The sequence below is a fragment of the Sapajus apella genome, unplaced genomic scaffold, assembly GCF_009761245.1.
Source record: "Sapajus apella isolate SASKATOON/1434 unplaced genomic scaffold, GSC_monkey_1.0 scaffold51, whole genome shotgun sequence".
NCBI lineage: Eukaryota > Metazoa > Chordata > Mammalia > Primates > Cebidae > Sapajus > Sapajus apella.
In genome coordinates, this window is record NW_022436991.1 from 15,620,108 (window position 1) to 15,627,454 (window position 7,347).

The following is a 7,347-nucleotide window of genomic DNA, read 5'->3' on the forward strand; positions in this document are numbered from 1 at the left end:
GGGATCAGGCAATTCTCCTGCCTCAGCCTCCTAAGTAGCTGGGATTACAGGCACACGCCACCATGCCCAGCTAATTTTTTGTATTTTTAGTAGAGACAGGGTTTCACCATGTTGACCAGGATGGTCTCGATCTCTTGACCTCGTGATCCACCCGCCTCGGCCTCCCAAAGTGCTGGGATTACAGGCGTGAGCCACCGCGCCCGGCCTAGGAGATAATTTTTGACTTGGGCCTTGAAGGCTTTGTGGGGAGGTTGGCAAGTGGAGGAGGAGGAAGGGCATTCCAGGAGGAGGAAACAGCAAAAGTAAAGACTCAAGAGGAAATGAGATTCGAAAGGCAGTCTGGGGGCATAGGGCCCTTGCAAGCTAGGGCAGGACATACTGTGTTAGGTTCTGTGGCACCATCAGAAGCCTTAAATCATGGGAAGGGCCCACGTGGTGGCTCACGCCTATAATCCCAGCACTTTGAGAAGCCAGAGCAGGAGGATCACTTGAGCCTAGGAGCTCGAGACCTCCCTGGACAACATAGGGAGACCTCATATCTACAAAACTTTTTTTTCTTTTAATTCGCTGGGCATGGTAGCATTCCTGTAGTCCTAGCTACTCTGGAGGCTGATGAACGCAGGAGTTCCAGGCTGCAGTGAGCCATGATTGCACCACTGTACTTTAGCCTGGGTGACAGAGAGAGAACCCTGTCTCAAAAAACAAAAACAGGCCAGATGAGGTGGCTAACGCCTGTAATCCCTGTACTTTGGGAGACCAAGGCAGGCAGATCACCTGAGATCAGGTGACCAGCCTGACTAACATGGTGAAACCCCGTCTCTACTAAAAATACAAAAATTAGCCAGGTATGGTGGTGGACGCCTGTATTCCCAGCTACTGGGGATGCTGAGGCAGGAGAATCACTTGAACCCGTCAGGCAAAGGTTGCAGTGGGCTGATATTGCACCACTGCACTCCAGCCTGGGCAACAAGAGCGAGACTCCATCTCCAAAACAACAACAACAAAAACCCCAAAAATCAGAGGAGGGTCATGATTGGATTTTCTGTTTAGAATTATTGGCTGCTACAGGGAGACCAGGCCAAGTAGGGCCTGCTCTAAGGTGGTAGCAGCAGTGATGAGGAGAAAGGGCCATTTAGGAACCTGGCTGGAGTCAAGGGGTGTGTGTGGTGAAGGTCTGGTAAGACTAGTCATGAAAGGTATGTAGGGCCAGATTGTGAATGGTATCACGCAGTCCTAACTCCACCATTTACCAGCTTTTCTTTGGCTTTCTCATCTGTAAAATAGGGTAATAGAATAACATACCCTTGAATGCCAGCCTGAGAAATGTCATCAGGGTGACTGGATTTGGAGGAGGTGGGTGGAATTGAGGATTACATACATATATCCCAGGGACTGTTAGCACCGTGCCCACGAGGGTGATCATTAGCTTGCTGTGGGCCTTCCTGAGCCTCATTTCTCCATCTATGAAACGGTGATCTCGAAAGCGCCTCCCATTGCTGACATTCAGTGAGTCCTAGAAAACACCCAGCCCTGTGGCCACTGTCCAGAAGGGCCTTAATTACGCTGCACGCAAGGGCTGGAGTATTTTCCCTCTGCCATCAAAACCGAATCTATCTTTTAGAAAGATTTTCTCAGAGGGCTCCATGCACATCCGAACCTGTCTTTCCCTGGCTTAAACCCTTGGGTGGTTTTCTGCTTCCCTCAGGGTAAGATCTCAGCTTCTAAACTTGGCACTCAAAGCTCTTTACCATCTGACCTCATGCCATTCTGGCTTCATCCCCTTGACACCTATCCCATGCCCCGCTGTGGTCTCAGCCCGCAAAGCCCTCTTCAGCTTTGCTCCCTGCTCCCTCCAGGAGCAGCTCTTTTCTCTTCCAGATCAGTTTCTTAATTTTCAGTATGCACACAGATCACCCAGTTCAGTAAGATCTGGAGTGAGACTTGAGATTCTTCATTTCTAAAAAGTTCCCAGTGATGTTGATGTTGCCGGTCTGTGGCCCATACTTCCTCTACCAAGGAACTAGAGGACAGGGGTTGTGTTTGATAGTATGTACCAAAAAGAAGGAAGATTCTGACCCCAAAAATGGGCCAGGGGAAGGATACAAGCTGTGTAATGGCCTCAAACTCTAGTCAATGAGATTAGAATTGCCTGATGGAGGCTGGGGACAATGGCTCTTGCCTGTAATCCCAACACTTTTGGAGGCCGAGGCAGGAGGATTGATTGAGCTCAGGAATCCAAGACCAGCCTGGGCAACATGGCAAAACTCTGTCTCTACTAAAGTATAAAAATTAGCCAGTGTGCCGGCACACCCTTGTAGCCCCAGCTACTTGCGAGGTTGAGTCAGGAGGTTGCTTGAGCCTGGGAGGTCAAGGCTGCAGTGAGCCGTGATCATGCCACTCCATCCAGCCTTAGTGACACAGTGAGATCCGTTCTCAAAGAGAAAAAAAAGAACTGCATCTTGATTAAGAGAATACGTGTTCTGGAAAATTAATAACAGTTCAAACCCTGGCTCTGCCATTTATTAGCTGTATAGGCTTGTGTAATCACTTAACTTCTGAGTCTTATTTCCTTATGTATAAAACAGGGCCAAGCCAGGCGCGGTGGCTCAAGCCTGTAATCCCAGCACTTTGGGAGGCCGAGGCGGGTGGATCACGAGGTCAAGAGATCGAGACCATCCTGGTCAACATGGTGAAACCCCGTCTCTACTAAAACTACAAAAAAAAAATTAGCTGGGCATGGTGGCACGTGCTTGTGATCCCAGCTACTCAGGAGGCTGAGGCAGGAGAATTGCCTGAACCCAGGAGGCGGAGGTTGCGGTGAGCCGAGATCGCGCCATTGCACTCCAGCCTGGGTAACAAGAGCGAAACTCCGTCTCAAAAAAAAAAAAAAAAAAAAAAAATTTAAGGCTGGGCGTGGTGGCTCACATCTGTAATCCCAGCACTTTGGGAGGCTGAGGAGGGTGGATCACAAGTTCAAGAGATCGAGACCATCCTGGCCAACATAGTGAAACCCCGTCTCTACTAAAAATACAAAAACAATTACTGGGCGTAGTGGCGTGTGCCTATAATCCCAGCTACTCAGGAGGCTGAGGTTGCAGTGAGCCGAGATCGCGCCACTGCACTCTAGCCTGGCGACACAGGGAAACTCCGTCTCAAAAGAAAAAAGAAAAGATTTAAGCAGGAAGATAAAAATCACTAACTTCTAATACCTGGTTTATTATATTATGTCCACAGTAGCCTCTTGTTACACTGCACATACCACCTATTCTGATTTTTAAATCTAATAGTCATAGAATTTAAGACATGCTTGGGCTATTAATGATCACCTAGTCTGGTATTTGCCAAGTTTCAGTCATATGTGTATTGCTCATATGTTGTACTCATATCATTTATTAATGCTTTTCTTCTGGCACAAAAGTAGTCATGAAAAAAATTAATGCTTTTCTTCAAATAGATTCACATTGTTTTGTTAAATAAATGTACCTTCATCTAAACAATAGTACTGATGAAATTGTGGGTTTCATGTGATCTCTTGCTTTTTTAATATTCATGAAAATAAATACATAACAATTATAATAAGGCTTTTTAAAAGTTGGCCCACATAACACCTCACATCTCATGCTGAGAAATTTTTGTTGCTTTTTTTTTTTCTTTTTTTAGAGACATGGTCTTGCTTTGTCACCCAGGCTGGAGTGCAGTGGCACGTGATCATAGCTCACTGCAGCCTTGAACTCTTGGGCTCCAGTGATCCTCCTGCCTCAGCCTACCCAGTAGTTGGGACTACAAGTGCACCTCACCACACCTGGCTAATTTCTTACTTTTTGTAGCGACGAGGTCTAACTATGTTGCCCAGGTTGGTGTCCAACTCCTGGCCTCAAGTAATCCTCCTTCCTTGGTCTCCTGAAGTGCTGAGATTACAGATGTGAGTCACTGCACCTGGCCTCATACTGGGAATTTGATCTCCCTTAGCCTACCTGGCCTTTCTTGGGACACTGAGGCAGGGGAGGTCTTAATGAGCTGGATTCAGCTCCTCTTACCAAGATTTTTCCTCGGGCACCCAAGGCCTGGGCTGGAGACATCAACAGCACTTGTGTGGAGAATTTCTTTTTCAGAAGTCAGTGAACCCAGCATGAGGAAGCCCTCAGGCTGTCCAAAGTCACCTTAAAGAAGGGTGCCAAGGAAAAACAGGCCAGAAAAATGTAGATAGGATGAGACAAGTGCTCTCCACAGTGGCTGATGTGTTGAAATACACCAACAGATTTCAAAACCAGAGCAAGACTGGAAAATGTGACCTTGAATTCAGATGGTGCCAAACATTCTGTGGGGTTTCTCCATTTAAAGTATCAAGTTGTATTTTAACCTTGAATCCTTCTTGGAGTGTGCCAGGGGACTTGGAGTCCAGCCTCTGTCACGTCTCGGCTGTGTGAGTTCAGAACAGTGTAGCCTGAATGACGGCATGGTCTCATGGGCACCCCAAGTCCATCCTGGCTCCCAGTGGCCATTGTGAATTTCATCGCCCTCAGCCTCAGCTTTCTCAGTATCAAAAGAGACAACACCCAGCTCAAGGCAGGTGACAGGAGGATTTAATACAATAACATACATAAAGTAATGTTGTCAAAGTTTAATACTTTGCTATTGATTAGTGCTGCTATTGTTATCAGTATAGATACTATTTAAACCAGATTTCCCTTGGTTGGTCACTAATTTCCCAAATTGCCCTAGTTTCTAATTTCCTTTTTTTTTTTTTTTTTTTTGAGACAGAGTTTTGCTCTTGTGGCCTAGGCTAGAGTGCAATGGTGCATCTCAGCTCAATGCAACCTCCGCCTCTGGGGTTCAAGCCATTCTGCTTCAGCCTCCCGAGTAGCTGTAGCTGGGATTACAGGCATGCGCCACCATGCCAGGCTAATTTTTTTGTATTTTTAGTAGACACAGGGTTTCTCCATGTTGGTCAGGGTGGTCGTGAATTCCTGACCTCAGGTGATCTGCCCACTTCAGCCTTCCAAAGTGTTGGGATCACAGGCGTGAGCCACCGCGTTTGACCTTTTTTTTTTTTTTGAGATGGAGTCTCAGACTGTCACCCAGGCTGGAGTGCAATGGCACAACTGCAGCTCACTGCAACTTCCAACTCCTGGGTTCAAGTGATTCTCCTGCCTCAAACTCCAGAGTAGCTGAGACTACAGGTGCATGCCACTACGCCTGGCTAATTTTTTGTATTTTTAGTACAGATAGGGTTTCACCGTGTTAGCCAGGATGGTCTTGATCTCCTGACCTCATGATCCACCCACCTTGGTCTCACATTACAGATGTGAGCCACTTCGCCCAACATCCTATTTTTTTTTCTTTTTTCTTTTGAGACGGAGTTTCACTCTTGCTGCCCAGGCGGAGTGCAGTGGTGCGATCTTGGCTCAGTTGCAACCTCTGCCTCCCTCAGCCTCCTGAGTAGCTGGGATTACAGGCATGAGCCAATACACCTGCCTGATTTTTGTATTTCTTTTTTGTTTTTTTGAGATGTAGTCTCACACTGTCGCCCAGGCTGGAGTGCAGTGGCTCACTGCAACCTCCACCTCCTGGATTCAAATGATTTTCCTGCCTCAGCCTCCCAAGTAGAGGGGATTACAGGTGCCCCTCTACCATGCCCAGCTAATTTTTGTATTTTTAGTAGAGACAAGATTTCACCATGTTGGCCAGGCTGGGCCCAGTTAATTTTTGTATTTTTAGTAGAGACGAGGTTTCACCGTGTTGGCGAGGCTGGGCCCGGCTAATTTTCGTATTTTTAGTAGAGATGAGGTTTCACCACATTGGCCAGACTGGTCTCTAACTCCTGACCTCGTGATCCACCTGCCTCAGCCTCCCAAAGTGCTGGGATTACAGGCGTGAGCCACCCTGCCGGCCCGATTTTTGTATTTTTGGTAGAGACAGGGTTTCTTCATGTTGGCCAGGCTGTTCTCTAACTCCTGACCTCAGGTGATCCACCTACCTCAGTCTCCCAAAGTGCTGAGATTACAGGCATGAGCCACCATGCATAGGTTGTTTTCCAGTTTCTGAGTTGGTTACTACAAAGCCACTACCATTTCACAAATGATCTTGAAGGCCTTGAAGTTGTCCTGCAGCTTTCAGAAAGAGAAGGCTCTATTATTCTCTGCTATCACCCTCTTTTAACCTGTCTCCCCATCTGTAAAATGGGGATGATGATAATCACCTTGTGGAGATCAAATATGGGAGAAGTTGACACTGTCTTGTCCTTGATAGTCCCAGGTATTTCATTTGGTCATGAATTAGTTGCTTCGCCACGGTGGATACTTGACATCTGTTTTGCTGGAGTTTTGAGCGTTCTCTTTTCTAAGAAGGGAGCAGTGTGCCCTCAATACTCCTCATCACTCAGTCCAGCATGTTTTCCCTTCATGTGCCTCTTTCCTTTTTCTGATTTTTATCTCTAGAAGGCCAGAACTTGTGAAACTGGCCCATTTTCAGATTTTTTTTTTTTCATTTCAGACTCAGAATAGCATTTGGTTTTACCCTTGCCTTTTTCGTCACAGCTTAAAAAATGATAGGTGTTTGTTACTCAAAGCTGATTGAAGAGCCTGGACTTGGTCTTCCCCTGGCTTCCAGGATGCCCCTCTCCTGCTTTTCTCCCTCCCTGGCTTCTCTCCATCTTGCTGCTCTAGGTGCTCTCTGCCCATCCCCTGGCTGATCTCATCTATTCATTCTCAAGGCTTTATAAACCATCTATAGGTTGACAGCTTCTCCGTTAACATCTTCAGTCTAGGCCTCGCTTCTGAGCTCCAGATATGTCAAGAAGCCTCAACACCGTCCAAAGAGATCTCCCCTCAACTTCTTCCCCACTGTCCTCATCTCTGTAAATGCAACTCCACCTTTATAGTTGCTAAGCTCAAAAACCTTGAAGTCATTTTGGTTCCTCTTTTTCTTTACACCTCACATCTAATCTCTTATTAAATCTATTGTCACTGCAAATAGATCCGGAAGTGGGGCACTTCTCACCACCTCCACTGTCCACTTCTGTTGCCTGGGTCTGAGCTACTATCTTCTCTTGCCAGGTGGCTGCAGTGGCCTCCTCACTGGGCTTCTGCTTTCTCCAACTCCATTCGGTTTTCAAACCCAGCAGCCTGAGGGAGCCTTTTAAAGTGTTTAGGATATGGTCACTTCCCTGGTCAAAGCCCTCTGATATCTCCTTTTACTGTTCCATCTCCTTTATATTAAAAGCCAGAGCAGGCACAGTGGTATGTGCCTGTAACCCCAGCTACTGAGAAGGCTGAGTCAGGTGCACTGCTTGAGCTAGGAGTTTGGGACCAGCCTGGGCCACAGCAAGACCCTGTCAAAAAAAAAAAA

At 46.9% G+C, this 7,347-nt stretch overlaps 1 protein-coding gene across 3 annotated transcripts in view; it reads left to right on the top strand.

Moving 5' to 3' along the window:
- The window catches only part of ZNF771 (zinc finger protein 771), a 13,624-nt gene that overhangs the window by 4,479 nt on the left and 1,798 nt on the right, over window positions 1-7,347 (top strand). The gene's annotated exons all lie outside the window — the stretch shown is intronic.